The following is a 17,072-nucleotide window of genomic DNA, read 5'->3' on the forward strand; positions in this document are numbered from 1 at the left end:
TTTTTTTTTTTTTTTTTTTGTAGAGACGAGGTCTTGCTATGTTGCCTAGGCTGATCTTGAACTCTTGACCTCAGGCGGTCCTCATGACTTGAACTCCCAAAGTGTTGGGATACAGGGGTGAGCCACCACATCCAGCTTGACTATTAGGAAATTTATGGTTACGTCTGTGGCTCGAATTCTGTTCCTGCCGGGGGCTGGACTGAGCAGCAACCGAACAGGCTTCAGGCTGCACTCGCTGAATACTGAGTGTGTGTTCGGTAGCAGAGAAAGGCGGTGCCAGGCTGGAGATGCCCTCTCCTGTGCTCTGGAGACTTTCATCTGGTAACAGTAAGGGGATACTGCAAGAGGGGGTGGCCACCTTGGCAAAGTACCCAGGCTACCCGCCTCCCAGGCCAGGAATCTGGAGGCAGAAGATGGGAGAAGGCTACGCTTGGAGGAGGGTAGGCAGTTTGCTGGAGTGGTTTGGTGCCCAGGAAGCGGTGCTGGGCCTGGCAGTGGCCTGTGGGGCCAGTTGAGGTCAAGGGCGAGGTTTAGAGAGGGGCATCAGGGAAGAAAGATCTCTGCCCACAGGGAGGAGTGAGGCCGATGGGACAGTGCGCGATACAGGCCCCATCTCCAAGGCTCACTGTTGACCCTGGCTCCTAGCTAGGCAGGACTCTCCCGGCATCTTTTGTCATGGTTCCTGGAGCTGCCTTCAGGGTCCCGTGGGCTGGGCTGTGGGTGGGGAGAGAACATACCCTCCCCACTCCCTGTCCTGGGAAATCAGCTTCTTGGAGGAAAGGGAAGCAGTGCTTTTTGAGTGGCTGCTCTTTCTGGTCTAGATGCGCATGTCTGTGATTTAATTCTTGAAAGTGAGTTGATGGTGCCCATTTTGCAGATGTCAAATGCCACAGGAATGGGCCTGGGGGCCTTTGATTCCAGTGTTTGACTCAAGACCCACAGATCTGATCCACCACCAGCCTCCTTCCCATGAAGATGGGAATAAGGATTCAATATGCAGTCCCTTCCTGGATGCTCCCCCGGCTCTGGCCTGGAGCCCAGAGACCGATGGCAGCAGCTCCTCGAGGCCGTTCTTCTGAGGGTGGGGAGGGGTGTGGGACAGCAGCCCCGAAGCTGTTACAGCAAACCCCAAGACCAGGAGGCCTTTGGGGGGAAGTCAGCCATCAGGAATGGGGAGCGGTCAGGGTTAAATGGCCAGTGACCACTGCCCGGGAGCAGCTGGACGGGGCTGGCCTTTGTGGCCGGTGAAGTGAGCGTCCCGGGGCTTCAGCACATGGGGGACTGTGAGATGGGAAAGATGAGAGGGAACCCAGTGGACACTGAGGTCCCTAGGGGCTGGGCGTGGGCGTGGCATCCAGAATTCAGCCATTGGCCATAAGAAGGACCCTTTCCAGATGCCCCCAACGGCTCTTTTCCACTCGAATGAATCTTTCCCAGCCCCAGCAAGCCCCCAGGAGCCAGCCTGCTCCCAGCACCTCCCTCCTTGTGTGGGAGTGGCCGCACCCCTGCCTGGGAGTGACTCACTTGGGGTTCAGAGGTCACTGCACCAACCAGGGTCTGGCAGATCCCAGCGTCCAGGCCCAGTCCCAGTGTGTCAGCTCCCTCCTCTGGGGACCCCCTCGCCCCGTGCCCCACCGGGTCCCAACACATCACAGGCCTGCAGGGAGGGGGAGAGGAAGAGACTGACTCACTGACCTGGCCGCCCCAGGGCTGAACAACAGGAGAAGTAAAGGCTCCTGGGAGCAGAGCTCAGGGTGAGCTGCCCCCAGCCCCCGCTCCCCACTCCTGGCCAGCATGACACCCTCCGGTAGACCCCTCCGGTAGACAGGACTAACCGGGTGGCTGTTCTCTGACCCCGGCTGTCCAGAAGTCCGGACCGATGCCTCAGGCTGCAGGTCCGGTGGCTGCTAGGGCATGGCTGGCCCTGCTGCCTGAGAGCCCAGGTGTGGATGGGTGAGGGGGGTGCCAGGACAGGAAGACATGTGGAGCCGGCACAGGGAAAGGAGGTGTCCAGGACAGTGCCAGGTCCTGGCTGGGAAAAGGGGCTTTTTACCGGCACAGACATTGGCAGGCACGGGGCAAAGGCAAGAGGAGCCCCTTCCCCTCCCTCCTTCCCAGCACCCTCTCCCATCGCGTGCCACTTTTTCTAATGGGGTGACCCACCCACCGGGTGACTCTGAGATCTCTCCTTAGCGTCTCTCGTGCCCCAGGGTCACGGCTGCTCCAGGCGGGCCGGCACCCCTCTCTCCTCCTGCCCCCTCCTCCGGCTCCCTTCGCCCTGCCCCCTCGAAGCAATTCTCTACCGAGCCTCCCTTCCTAGGCAGTCGTGTCCCTCCCTACCTCTGCCCCGCGCTCTGGGAGGCTCCTTGTTCCGCGGCCACAAAGCCCCTTTGATCCTCTGCTCGGCTCCGAGCCATGTGACCCGGTGGGCGGGCCGCGGCTCTCGGCGTCCAGGCAGCCCGACTTTCCGCTGCTGGGGTGAGTCCTGCTCCTTTGTTCTTCCAGCCTCACACCCGGCCGTGGGGGGGCCTTCAGGTGGTGCGGTCGCTGGGTGGGCCCCCGATGACCGTGGCGGTGGGGCCGGGAGCCGCGCCGTCCCCTGGCCCAGGCCTGGGGCATCAGGACAGCGCCGGTTCCCCAGGGGTGGCGGGCAGCCTCGGTCTCCACACGGGGACCAGATTTTCGGCCTCGGAATGAAAGAATAGGGCTTTGTGTGGTCACAGCTATCTCTTTGTAAATATTTGGCCAACTAAGCTGAGTGGTTAAGTTCTCCTCCTGTTGGGAGTTTCTTGGAACACGTTTCCCTTTCACCGGGGGCTTCCCCGACTTCCAGGAGGGCTGGGAAGAAATGCGAATGGACCACTGCTTTCGCTTAAAAAAATTGCTCTGCTCAGACGATCAGCCCTTTGGCCTCCCAAACCGATCAGTTTCAACCGACACGACATGTGGTAACCAAAGATCCCCGGGCGCCAGCATTGTGATCTGGAGTTACTACCGCAGCTGGGCTGTGGCTTCCTGGGATGCGATTGGGATGTGCAGGGAGTTGCTGGTGGGGGCAGGGGCTGGGCTGCATGTGCTTTCCAGGGGACGGAGCGTGGGGTGTCTGTCTTGCACGAAGAGTCATGCCCGTGAGTGAGGGATGGGGGGGAGCTCGAGATGCCGGGAGAGCCCCAACGCTACCATCCTGCCGCTGACACCGTGGTCCCTTGCACCAGAGCAGGGAGGGACCGGGTGCTTTGGAGGCAGTGCCATCTGCTCCTGCCACTTCATCCCAGCCGTCCCCTAGGGACTGACTTGGCATCCAGGGGCTGCACTTCATTCCTGTCTCCTCACTCTTCCCTTTCTGATGTGAAATCTGTCACGCTTTTGTCAATCTCTCTGCTAACCAAAGTGCAGCTTGGAATTCCTTTCCTTGAGAAAGCTGTGGCACCCGGAAGCATGCTGTGCAGTGGGTTTCTGGCAGACGTGTTCTGGGCCGCAGGGACAGCAACCCTTCTCACGTGTGCTTTAACACAGGGAGGTCAGAACCGACACTCACATACCCCGCCCCCCACCATGGTCCTGGCTGGGGTGAGCTTCAGGGGCTCCTCCCAGCCTGGCTCCCTGCAGCCCCCACCGCAACACAGGTCATTGACCCCCGTTGGGCTTTGGGAAGACCCTGGAGAGGCCCATTCGAAGAGGAAGAGGAGGAGGAAGTAGCAGGCCCATTCCCTTACATAGTGTGCCGTCTTCTTCCTTTGTCGTGGCTTTACCTTGAAACTTAACGGGGCCTCGTGGTGTTTACATCAGTGTCACTCTGGCCAGCTCCCCGTGGCAGCCCAAGGGGCTCCTTTGCAGAAAATGGGTGGAAGGTGTCTGCTTAGCCACGGCGTGGGGGCAGCCAGCGTCTGTCCGAGTCTTCTTTGGGGAGGTGGGATTCTTGCTTTCTCTCCTTGGATCTTTTCTGGGTTAAGACGTGGCCGTGGAAGGAGACTCCCCCCTTGTGTGGTTCATGTTTTGTAACGACCACCTGTGGGGACTCCGGCTTACCCCTCCTGTCCCCTGGCCATTTCAGTGTGTGCGGGGCACTTGTGACACTGTTGCGTTGACTGCTTTGTGTCTGTGTTTGCTGCAGACCCTGCTCCTGCGGGCTATCGTCATGATGAAGATGGGGCCAGTTTGACAGGGGAGGACATACTGTGGGGGGCCGGGTACACAGGCACAGGGCATTCTGGAAGGGACACCACTTCTGCCCTAGGGAGCCCTGTTCTAACAGGAAGGCAGCAGCAGAGTCACAAGGCAGAATGTAGCGAGTGCTGCCGTTGTACCATCACGGCAAAGATGGCCCTTCTTGGGGCCTGTGAGGTCGTCTTCTGAGCACCAGATCCACTGCCCTGGCCTTTGAGGACAGGCCTCACAAGGACGTCCACCCCGGGGCCCTGTACCCATCTGGGCAACCAGAGTCTGGGGGTCGACTCTGCTCCCCACATCCTCCTAGCCTCCCCAGCCACCATATCCTCCCCAACTTCCTGTTGTGCCGTGGACTGCTCTTGTCGGATGGGGAGGTGCACTTCAGCTGCAGGGGAAGACCCTGTCCCCGGAACAGCTTCCCTGTTGGTGTCAGAGGTCTCTGGGCTCGTTTAACTGATTCCCCTGCACATTTCGGTCTTGGGCCGCCTTTCCCACCCCACCCCACCCCACCCCGGATGTCTCTGGGCTCCCGCCCCCTCTCACTGGCTGAGGGTGTGGGAAGAGTGACTGTATTTTAACACACAAGGGTCAGGGCCAGTGCTCACTCAGTGTCCCTTCCCACTCCATGGCCCTGGTTGGGGGTGAGCTTCAGGGGCTCCTCCCATCCTGGCCCCCTGCATCTCCCACCTTAATATGGGTCATGGATACCAGCTGGGCTTTGGAAGACCCTGGGGGGACCCAGCTTCCCACAGCCACGGCTTTAGGGAAGATGCTTCCTTCAGGACCCTTGGCTGCCACTCTATTCCCAGACTTCTGCCTTCCGGGACTGCGCTTTGATTTGTTTATTGAGCGCCAGCCCAGCCCCTGGACAGGTAAGGGCCTGTTCCAGGAGCTCAGTGGAGCCGTCAGAAGCTCTCCCAGGAGCGCTCCTCAGGGTGTCGGCCATGCACAGTCCGCCCTATGTGCAAGCTTGTTTTACGAGGAGTCAGCGGGGAAGACCCGGTCTAATTACAGGCCAGTGAGGGTTCCTTTGGATCTGTGTTCCGGTGCCACAGAGCTACTGTGGGAGCTCTTGCAGTCCTGGCTCTTCTTGCCCACCGGGCTCTGAGGGGCACAGAAAGAGAGGGCTTACCACTGAGAGGCCCGGGAGCTCTGCGGGGGCCTGTCTCCTACCTGCCCTGATGTGGGCTCTTGCTGGAACCTTCCGCACCGTTGGTGACTTGCTTGCAGGAGTTGCTTCACGCCAGCTGACTCCCAGCCTGGGCTTTGGCTTTGCTGGGTGCAGGGAGGGGCACTCAGGGCAAAGGACCTGAAAGATGACAAGTGGTCACCCATCTGCCCTCTCCCTGGCCTACCACCCTAAATGCGATCTGTAAATGCTTTAATTTAGGATCAGTAGCTGGATCATGGGCAGAAGCACCCTCAAATTTCTTGTCACTCTTCTGAAGCTGGGGGTGGAGGATACCCACACCCTCTGTGAGATGCCAGCACTTGGAATCTCAGCTCTGGGTTCTGCTTGGTGGGGGGCCACGTGGATGGAGCAACCAACACTGATCCCCGACCCCCTGCATGGCCTCAGGGAAGGTCAGGGCTATGCAGCTCCCCTTCCTGGGCCTGTGCTCCCCTTCAGGGCCTTCCAGCCCCCATCCCTCTCTCTGGGTGCCGGGCACTGAGCGCCCAGTGACTCAACCATCTGAACGGTCATTGAACGGCTGTCCTTGCTGGTGTCCCCAATGGAATGTGCACAGACGTCCTCCCTCCTTATCTCTTATCTTATCTCCAGGCTTTGTTCCAGGTGCCTGTCAGCAAAGGACCAGGAGATAAGTGGATGTGGGTGGCACGTCCATGGGGCAGAGTGTGCCCGGAACCTGCACACCCCACTCGGAGGGCGCATTCGGGTGGGGACATTGGCATCCTTTTGGTCTGTCTTGCCTCTCTCTCCCCCGGCCCCTCCTACTTGTGTAGAAGGGACTGTGTTTTATCGATCTCTGTCCCCAGTTCTTGGACGTCATAGGTGCTTGCTCAGTTAATGTTTGAATGAATGAATGGTCAGCATTGTGTGACCACAGAATTTCAACTTTTATCCAAATACTTAGTGGTTTCAGTGAGCCCAGCCCAAGAGAGTCTCATGAGAATAGCCATTCTGCCTGCTCTCCGCACAAGGTCTCCACGGAGGGTTCTTAAGAAAGAGGGTCAAAGAGCAGCGTTTCTTCGAGGATTTGGACACATTCTCCCCAGGGGCAGGGAATTGGACTGGAAGGCTTCTGGCCCCACTTCCCATGCCCTGAACTGAGATTCCAAGTGCTGGCATCTCACAGAGGGTGTCCTCCGCCCCCAGCTTCAGAAGGGTGACAAGAAATTTGGGGGCGCTTCTGCCCATGATCCAGCTACTGATTCTAAATTAAAGCATTTACAAATTGCATTTAGGCTGGTTGACCAGCGAGTAGCGGGGCTCTCGGGCGGGATTCGTGTCTTTGTGCCTTGTGGGCCGGCATGGAGGAAGTGCTGCCTGTTGCCGGTGTCACCTGCAGGCCCCGAGGACAAATGATAGACTGGACAGTGACCCCATTGAGTCGGATGGAAAATCGCTGCTGTTTGTAGCTGGGTGCCGGGTGGGTGAGAGCCGAGGATGCAGAGAACAGAAGACTCAGCGCAGAGAGCCATGGAGAGGGGCCGCAGCCGCCTCGAGTGCAGGGTAGCCATGCGGGGAGCAGGTATGGTGTCACGTTCTCCCCCTGGTTCTCGGCTTCTTGGCCTCACCTACCTGCACCAGGCCCCGTGGTGAGAGGGACCCAGAGGGAAGTGCCAATTGACTCTGCCGATGTGTTGCTGTTAGCTGTCTCATTTGTGGTTTCAATGTCGGAGTCCTCCAGCACTGAGAACCCACGATCAGGAACGGGACAGGGACTGCTAGTAAGCACCGGGTCTCGGTGACCAGCACCAAGTCCTTGCAGCCAGTGCCAGGCCCTCCAAGGACTAAAGGAGAGCATGACTGAACGGCCACCAGGAGCCGGCCTGCTGATCCCACAGTGCTGAGCCTGGCTACTGAGGTCTCTATGGTGTCCTCAGGCCCTTCTGCTTGTCCTCGTGAATTCTGAGGTTCAGTGAGCTGGGGACAGTAACGGCAAAGGGGAAACCGGGTGACAGCTGCATAGGGCCTGGCACAGATCTGCACCTGCTGCCACAGGGTCACCTGCTCATGTCCATAGAGCCATGGCCCTCACTCCCAGCTGTACCCTGAGTGCCCCACAGTCAGACCATGCCAGTGGGACCTCTGCTGAGTCTCGGAGCTCCTGGTGGTCCCTTGAGCCCCTCAGGGAGAGGCAGTACTTGTGGAACGTGCCTTGGGACTCCAGCCCTGGCTGGGAACCTTGCTCCAAGCCCCCTCTCTCCCCAGTTTTCCCTGGAGATGCCCTATGTCCCATCACTCTCATCCTCGAGGGGTCAGTTAGACAAGCCCCAATGTAGGAGGCCCAGAGGACCAGAGCTGGATGTTATGTGAGTTCAGGGCTTGGGCGCTAAGCCTTGGCAGGCACCCTCTTCTCTACAAAGGAGGGTGAGATGCCAGTCCAAAGTCTTGTCCTCAAACCATCTTATCAAGGCTGGTGAAGAGACAACAGGGGGTACTTCATCTTAGGGTGAGTGTGTGCTTATCACTTGACTGGATTGGTAGTTTCTAGAAGGCTCCTCTTGCATGCCCCCTCCCCCAACCCCACTCAGTCCAGGGCTGCCGTGTGGTTGGGACTTAGCCGCTGCCTCCTGTAACACACACTTAGCACTTTGTGTCCTGGCTCTTCTGTGTCATCTCCGTTTGTCCTCACAGCAGCCCATGAAGCAGGAACCACTATTACCAGCTTTTCAGACAAAAGACGGTGACTAGGAGAGGGTGAGTCGAGTGTCTAAGGCCACGTGGACAGCCAGAGGTACATGGACCCGGCAGCCCATCCGCCCATGTGTGAGATGCCTCTCGGGACCATCCAGTGACTTCGCTGAACTTTAGCACCTGCATGAGGTTGTCCCCACCTGAGCAGAAGGACAGAAGCAGGTGCTGGGGTTGGAGCAATGCAGGGCTTGCTGTGTGCCAGGCAGAGAGGCAGGGCCGGCACCCGGCCCAGGTCTCCCGACACAGATGGGGTATAGTGGCCATGCTGGCAGCCCGTCTGAAGTCCTTGTCCCTTTCCACTCTCCCTTCTCATTCTCTACAGGAACCTCATGAGGGCCACACCGCCTCCCCCCTGTTCCCCGGCTTCCATCTTGGGCCACCACTCCCACCCTCCCTAGGATGCTTGGCTTCACCAGGCTTGGGAGAGCTCTGCTCTCTGGGAAGCAAATCTCCCCACCTTCTGCCTTCGAGGACTCAGCCCTGTTGGGGTGTGAGGCAGGGCCCAGAGAAGCTCACCCCAACCCGAGTTGGGGGCATAGTGCAGAGGGCTAAGTTCCTGCCACCATACCGGCTTCCCAACTCCCCCACCTATGGCACCCCACCTGCCCTGTGACCCGCACTGGGCCACACGTGGGGTCTGTGGAGTAAGTGGCGGCAGAAGGGAAACAACACAGCAGGCAGAATGTGCCTCTGGAGTGTAGGGTGGACTTCTGTCATGAGCTTGACCCATTGCCAGAGAGCCTGGTGTGTAGGGTGGGTTTCTGTGTGAGCCTGACCCATTCCCAGAGAGCCTGATATGTAGGGTGGGCTTCTGCCATGAGCGTCTGCTGTGACCTTGACCCATTCCCAGAGAGCCTGGCGTGTAGGGTGGGCCTCTGCTGTGAGCCTGACCCATTCCTGGTGAGCTGGAAGACACCCACAAAAGGATATTGCAATAGCCCTCACAAGGGCTCACTAGGGACTGTCCCGCAGCATAAGGACACAGCAGCACAAAATCTAGCCCCTTCCCAGGGGGTCCAGGGGACTTAGGGGAGTACTGGCTCTAGCCAGGGCTCTGAGGCGGCACTTGGACTTGCCTGGGCACGTTGCTCTGGGGTAAGGCGGTCAGGAGTAGACAAGGCCCTGAGTCAGGTTACACCTCATTTATTTTCTAAGTATTTATAATAAACAAGACTTATATATTCTCTAAGGAGAGTAGAACGTTACAAGAGGCACTTTCTCCCCAACCTAACACGTCGTTGTGACTTCACTGCTTACTTATTAAAGGAGAGTAGAATGTTACAAGAGGCACTTTCTCCCCAACCTAACACGTCATGGTGACTTCACTGCTTATTTATTAAAGGAGAGTAGAACGTTACAAGAGGCACTTTCTCCCCAACTAAACACGTCATCGTGACTTCACTGCTTCCTTGAGGTCCCCGGGGTGTCTGGACTAGAGTACACCATGGTCGGAGGGATGGCGTTCTCCGAATCCCAGACCTCCCCTGCAACTCCCAGAAATGTGGGCTAAACTACTAGGTTACGAAGGAGATTCAGCGTGAACCCCATGTTTCCACCCCCCTTGACTATTCCAGAAGACGGAGAGGTGGGAACTCATGAAACAAAGCCTTCATGGCCCAGGAGCGCTGGAGATTCCCCTCTGGGCTCTCTAGAATTTCACAGGAGATCCAGGAGAAAGCTTAGATGCAGGGGCAGTGGGAGGGGCGAGAGGGGTGGGAGGGGAACTGCCTGGAAACGGAGCCTGGAGTGGTGGGTGTGGGGGCGGGGGAAGGACTCAAGAGGCATGGGCCTGCAAGTTCAGGAGGCTGAAGCTGTGAGGGGGAGGCCAGGGCAGCCCCACACTCCAGGCCAGAGCTGTGCTGGGCCTATGTCCACTCGGTGTAGTTGTCTGGCTGTTCTTCAGGTCACTGAATGCCACCCCCACTCAGTACCCCTTGGCCTACTTCCTGCTTCCTGTCTGTCTGAGAAGAGCAAGGCCACTTGCCCTCAGCTGTCCTTCCAAGTGTCCTGGCTGCCTCCCGGCCTCTCCATGAATAACCCTTGACCTGGATCACCTGGTCCCATCTCCCCAGATATGTAGAAACTGGCTCGGGTGCCAACAACAACTCTACCTTCATTCATTTATTCACTGGTGCATTCATCCCACAATGCCCTGCGGGCATCTACTCAATGACATCGAGGTGCCAAGATATTGCAATGACCGAGTCCCAGCCCTGACCTGCGAGGATGTCCTGGCCACTGACTTCCCTGAGTGCAGTCCCAGGCCCATCATGGGTGCAAGAGAAGAAACTATCCTGGGACCTCTGTACATGCCTCAGTTTCTACATCTGGCCAAGCAGGAGATACTCCGCTGCTCCCAGCCCCTGGGAGTGGGGATGGGAGGCCAGGCTCCTGAGGGCCCCGGGTGCTTGTGGGGTGGCACAGGGGTAGGGCAGCCCACACCCTGTGTGCTCCTCCCAGCTCACTGCTGGCCCCCCAAGGTCTGCTGGGAATAAAGAGCTGACTAACACCACAGACACTCGGAGACCCAAGTGCTGATGCTAAGACCAAACCTGGGCACCCCAGAGGCCCCCTTCCCTCTGGGACCTGTGTTATCTGCAAAATGGGGCTTCATTGGATTGACTCTCGCTCACCAAGGCTCCCGGCTGGCGTTATTAGGGATCGAGATATGGGGAGGGGAGGGCTGGGGCCTCTTCCGGATTTGGAAGTGGGTCCCCCAGAGGTGGCTCAGTAAATCCTAGGGGCCACCCCCAGCAGCTGGAGACTCCCGGGATATTCCCTCTCCGCAGAAGACCCAGAACCCTCTGTGGGGGGATTCAAGGTAGGGGCTGTCAGGTTGGGATCCTCACCACTGCTGCTGTGTGCAGCTGGTTCTTGAGTCCAGGGAGCAGGTGCTGAGTGGGGTATCGTGGGAGGCAGGTTTTCCCTACTCATGCCCAGAGACCTTGCGTGTGAGTTGAGTTAGACCCTCTGCTTTCTGACTGGCTGTGTTTCTATTGTGGCTCCACTCCATTCAAGGTGAGCTTTATGGCTTCCTCCTTTGTTTAAAAGGGTCATTCTGTGGCTTGACAGAACCCAGGCTGTGTCACCCAGGGCTCTTTTAAAAATCAAGGTGAGATCTCTATGCCCATCGCATGGTGTGAGCAGGGTGGGGACCCCCACCCCCACCCCTGGGCCGCAGAGCTGAAGGGACGGAGCAGGTGAAGGCTGGATGCTGTCGGGACCATGCAGTGATGTTCCCGGCCCTGGACTAGAGGCTGGGAACACCCACAGACGAGGACACAGTCCCTGCTGTTTGTGGGGAGGGCACCCAGCTCACTAACTGTTTTGTGATGGTGGATTTTTTCTTTTTATTTATTCATTTATTTATTTATTTGAGTTGGAGTCTCTGTCGCCCAGACTGGAGTGCAGTGGCCACTCCCGGCCACCGCAGCCTCGACCTGCTGGGCTCCGGCGATCCTTCCGTCTCAGCCTTCCAAGTACCTGGAACTACAGGCGCGCACTACCACGCCCAGCTAATTTTTGATTTATGGTAGAGGTGAGGTCTCGCCAAGTTGCCCAGGCAATCCACTTACCTCAGCCTCCCCAAGCAAGGGATTACAGGCTGAGCCACCGAACCCAGCTGATGGTGGAGTTTTTAAATGACAGCTTTATGGAGATATAATTCACATACTGCAAAACTCACTTTTTGAAAGAACACAACTCAGTGGTGTTTGTATGCTCACAAGTTTGTCGTTTTAGGGTTCTGCAGAGAAACAGAACAGGAGAAGGGGTGTGTGTATATGTATGATAAATCTATTAGGAGGAGTTGGCCTACCTGACGACAGAGGCCAGTGAGTCCCAGGGTTGGCAGAGTAACTCAGTCAGCTCGAGACACGGGAGAGCTGGTGACAGGGTTCCTGACTGAGACCCAGGAAAGCAGCTGGTGGTGTTTCAGTCCAAAGGCTGGCAGGCCTGAGACCTGGGAAGAGGCTTTGTCTCATTCTGTCTTTCTGTTCTGTTTCAGGCCTTCGTCCTAAATTACAAAGGCCCGAGGAGAGCAAAGTCTGTGTGAGGAAAACAGAACCTTTTCCTTCTACCCATTTTAGAATCATGGGCTGGGGCCCTGTAAATTAGACCAGCAAAGAGGGGTTAACAGAAAACCAGCATAGCAATTGATGTAAGTTTTATATGACACCAGAGACTTCCAAGGGAATAAAGACCCAAAGAAACAGTTAGGCCTGAGTGGTTTTATACTACGCTTATACCAGGTGGGAGAATGTGATAGGACAACAGAGGTTGAGTTCAGGGGCGTGAGCTGGGGGAAACTTGGCAAGGCCTGTTCATAGAGATCCCTCTCACAGCCCCTCCATCCATCTTCAGAGATGGGAATGTGCCTTTCCCTGGGTGTAGGGAGGGCACTTCTCCTGTGAGGGTCTTCTGACCTGCCCCAGAGAAGGAGGAGGTCAGAGAGTCCTTGGACGTGCCATTTCTCAAGTTCCTTCAGCTTAAAATATTCACGGTGCCAACGTACCATATTTGGAGGGAGCATGTTCTGAACTCTGTCAGCTGATCAGACGAGGCCCACGCACACTGGAGAGCAAAATTGGCTCTACCTGGTCTACTGATTTAAATGCTAAACTCATCCAAAAACACCCTCACAGACACACCCAGAATAACGTTGGACAAAAATATTTGGGCATCCCATAGCCCAGTCAAGTTGACCCATAAAATTAACCCTCACCGTTACCTAATTAACCATCACCACTGTCTAATTCCAGCACATGCCACCATCCTGTACCCGTTAGCAGCCACTCCCAACTCCAGGTCCCCGCTCCCAGCCCTTAGCAATCATAAATCTGCCTTCTCTCTTTATGAACTTGCCTATTCTAGGTGCTTTCTGTAAATGGAATCATACAGTATGTGGCCTTCTGTGTCTGACCTCTTTCACTCTGTGTCACGTAATTCACATTGTAGTATGTGTCAGTACTTGATTCTTTTTCATGACTGGATAATATTCCGAGGAACAGATGGACCACACTCTGTCTATCCATGCAACAGGGGACGGACATTTGAGTTGTTTCCGGTTCGCGGCTGTTGTAATTAATGCTGCAGCGAATGCCAGCTTACAGGTTTTTGTGTGAACACATGTTTTCATCTCTCTCGGGTAACTGGTGGGTCATGCGGTTTAGGGAACCAGTTGTGTCTGAGAATGGCCTGGGCCTGGGGCCCGGGGGTTGGTGCTTGGCTGTGCTTGGCTGGCCAGGCCGTGTGAGCCTCCGGTGTTGCACGTTGTTTCTCTGTAGTTCTCCAAGGGTTGCTCTTGTAAACCCCAGGAGGCCAGAGTCACTTTGTTTCGTCTTGAGTCATTGAGCTTGAGTCCATGCCATGCGTGGCTGGGTTGGGGTGAGGGTGGGAGGGGTTGCTGAGTGGCCACTGGGGTCTGCTGCTGGTTTCCTTTGCCTCCTTGGGGCGCAGAACAAGCCAGAAAGGAGAAATGGAAGGTGTGACTGTCTTTTCTACAGGAGACTTTGACATGGGTGTTGAGTTTCGGTGTGAGAGAGGAAGTGGGATTGGAAGTAGTGGGTGGTTTGGCGTCTCCCACCCGAGGAGGGGACTGGGGCTGGGGGAAGTGACTTTTATTTTTTCCTCTCAGGCCAGCCCAGCCTAGGGAAGACATGGCCTTTCTGGGGGAGGGTGGCCACAGGTCTCCCAGGGCCCAGACCTGGGGGGAGCAGTGTACGACAGCATTGCTGGACTGTTCTGTGAGTCTCACACACACACAAGGCACCTCTCACCATGTGAAGCGGAGGCCCGTACCCTGGCCCACGTCCTGGTGCCCCTTCCCCAACTGGCTCGCGGGGGCCATTAGCCCTGCAGACTGTGTCCACGCCTCAGGGATGCAGCCCATGAGCCCTGCTGGCTTGGAAGGCCCAGTGGGCGCCCTCTCTGGAAGGCCATCCGGCCCAGCCAGGCCCCCTCCCCTTCCCCCTCCGTCCTCCCAGGCCCTCCCTGGCCCTGGGATAAATTACCATATGAATGTGGCTCCTTCCCAGAGCTACGAGCTGGAGGGGGCCTGAGAGGGGACCAGGTCCCACCCCTGGGGCCAGCATTGGCTGCTGGATCCAGCCGTGGGCCACCCCAAAGTGGAGGAAACCGGCACTTCTTCTCGGAGGTTGTGGTTCCGAGCCACACAGTAGGTCAGCCCCAGGTTCTGGGTCCTGGGTGGGGATGGGGGCATTTGCAGAGGGAGGAGAGAGAGAGAGGGAGAGAGGAAAAGCAGAGGACAGAGGACAGCCCAGGCCGGGAGGGCTCTCGGAATCCTAGCAGGATGGGAGACCCTGTGGACTCCCTCTAACTCGCTTTCATTGTGCTTTTTGTAAGAATGAGTTATTACTGCAGTTTTGTTCTTTTGGTCTGATTTCAAAAGACACAACTGACTATTTTAGGGAATGCAGAATCTGAGAAAGTCCTCAAAGAGAGTCAGATGTGATCAAGTAAATGTGAGTGCTCTGTAAACTGTGAAGTGCTGTGCCCAGATCAGCTGAAGGTCAGTGCTCCTCTGGTGCCCAGCTTGGACTCTTGTATCGTTAGTGCCTGGCTGGGCTCTGTGGCATCAGGACGGGGTCTTGTACATTCGGGGACTTTCTATGGAGCCCTGGCAGTGTTTTGATTAAAAAATTCAATTTGCCAGTTAAATGGCGCTTTAGCTTGGGCTGGACATGTGTCATGTCTCATATGTTTCATGCTTTTCATGCTGGATGCAAACGAGTAGCCACGGGAACAAGTCGTCCTGGGGCTGTGAAACGGCTGGCTCTCAGCTAGTGTCTCAGGAGACAGTAGCTAGCTCTTGGGGGCGTGTCTTCCAGGCAGCACCTGGTGACCTGTGGCCGGGCCGCAGCATGTAAGGGGACCTGCTCCTTGGTGTGGGAAGTGGCCTGGCCAAGGTCTCAGCGACCGGACAGAGCCAGGAGCGGGCCCCGGTGTTCTGACTGGAGACCACTGCCCACTGACTCTGCCCATCCTGCCTGTATCAGCCCCTACTGTGTCTTCTGCGCTCCTGGAGATACCCCAGGGGCCCTGAGCCCAACACTGGAATGGGGGAGTGAGCGGGGATGAGGTGGGATCAGGGTTCCTGGACATAGGCCAGCCAGACCTCCCAGTCCCCTCCCTACTGAGCGCCACGTCCCCTACTGACCGTTTTCGAATACAATTTCCTGAGTGGGCCTCCCCCACAGCTGTCCCAGGAAGTCTGTCCGGTCCATCCTTCCTCCTCAGTGCTTTGGGGCTCCAGAAGGATGGTGGAAACCGGAAGTCATTAGCATCTCATTCACATGCCACCACTCAGGCCACACACCCAGCCAAGGAAGCCGTGGGAACAGATGCTGGCCAGCACCGCCAGCGATGGGGAGCGGCGTCACCTGGGTAGACCAGAGCAGTGGCTCCCCCAAAGCTGCTCAGGGAGAGGGAAGGGGAAGGGGAATGGGCAGCGAGCTGACCATGCGTGCATGCGTGCATGCATGCATGCATCCATTCCCTCATTCATTCACGGTGTTGTACCGGATGCTTTGGACATGTAAGGTTTTGTGAGCAGCGAACAAGACAGACCCCAGGCAGCAATCTTCCATGACATGCGTGGGCTGGGCCACGAGGGCAAGGAACAGTTGGACCCTGGGTAGATGAGCCGTCCTGAGAAGACAAGCGGGCGTTCCCAGGAGCAGCTTGGGGAGAGGCAGGACCTTCCAGGTGGGCAAGGCCTCTGTGAGGAGCCTGTGGAAACTGGAGAGCTGGGCAGGGGCGTGTGTTTTTATTAACAACGACCTTGAACATTTTCTGAGCCAGGCACAGCCCTGAGTGCTTTGTAAATACCTCATTTGCTCCCCAGCAGTCTTAAGAGACAAGTGTTATTATCCTATTGTATACCTAAGAGCACTGAGGCACAGAGAGGTTAAGTTACCTGCTCAGGGTCACACACCATGTCAGCGGGAAAATAGGATTCCCCTTTCCAGAATTCGAGAGCCTCAGGATTCTGTCTTATCCCAGGTGCAGTGGAAACCAGTCACGGTTTCATGCAGGGAAAGGGTCAGATTAAGTTTTAAACCATCCTTCTGGTGATTTGAGGAGAATGAATTGGTGTGGGGCAGCTAATAGTGGTTTGGATCATAGGTGGCCATGGAGGTGGGCAGCAGGGTGACACCCGGAGGCACGTTAGGTTACAGTTGATGGGACTTTGGGATGGATGCCTGGACTTGGGGTAATGGAAAGGGATGATGGCCCCTAGCATTCTGATTGTGACAACTCAGGTGGGGGTGGGTGGGGACCACAGCTCTCAGTCTGCAGTACGTTCAGTGAGAAATGCCTTCAGATCCTGGCTTGGTGACAGTGGCCATGGATGCCCGGGACCCAGCAGAGGACCTGGCACAGTGGGGCCTGGGGACTTGTCTGCTGAGTTACGATGGATCACAGGAGCTGCAGGCTGGCACCAGAGTGTTCTTCTGGACAGAGAAGTGGGCAGTGAACGCCAGCATTGAAGTCAGCCAGGGACAGTGTCCCTCAAGGCTCAGACTGACTCCTTAGGTGGGGGTGGGGAGGCCATATTGCCAGAAACTCCTTAGGTGGGGGTGGGGAGGCCATATTGCTGGAGGAAAACCAGCAGAGTCCAAGAGGAGATTGGGGAAAAGTTTGGGGTGTCAGGGACCCATTCCGTGTGGCTCGGGGTTTCCCTTTGCCCTTCGGAGGACTGGCAACTCCGTCAGTCCAGAGGTGCACCCAAATGCATACCAGGGCACAGGCAGCAGGCAGAGGGAGATGGCGCGGGTTGGTGGAGGTCACAGCACGCCTGCTTCTTGCTGGGGTCCAGCCGCCCGGGGCTCAGGAGTGCTTGCATGTCCCGTGTATGGGCAGCATGGAGTGGCTGTCTCCAGGATGGCCAGTTAGCTGTCCACACACTGCTTTTTTCCTGGGGCAGATTCCTGGGGTAAAGGGGTGTGTGTTTCTGAGCCTCCTTGGGTAAGCCACACCCATCCAACCACCTATCCAT

At 57.0% G+C, this 17,072-nt stretch overlaps 1 protein-coding gene across 4 annotated transcripts in view; it reads left to right on the forward strand.

Annotated features, from left to right (window-relative positions):
- SEPT9 (septin 9) overlaps nt 1-17,072 on the forward strand; it is a 113,266-nt gene that overhangs the window by 70,576 nt on the left and 25,618 nt on the right. The window contains exon 1 of one of the 4 annotated variants that reach the window (XM_008057747.1): nt 2,208-2,478. The exons of the other annotated variants lie outside the window; for them this stretch is intronic. The gene's annotated coding sequence lies outside the window, so the exon portion shown is untranslated. Of the gene's footprint in view, nt 1-2,207; nt 2,479-17,072 lie in introns of those variants that run through there. 4 annotated transcript variants of the gene reach the window in all.

Source organism: Carlito syrichta, unplaced genomic scaffold (assembly GCF_000164805.1).
Source record: "Carlito syrichta isolate Samal-C Ts95f unplaced genomic scaffold, Tarsius_syrichta-2.0.1 Scaffold303116, whole genome shotgun sequence".
In the NCBI taxonomy this organism is placed as follows: Eukaryota; Metazoa; Chordata; class Mammalia; order Primates; family Tarsiidae; genus Carlito; species Carlito syrichta.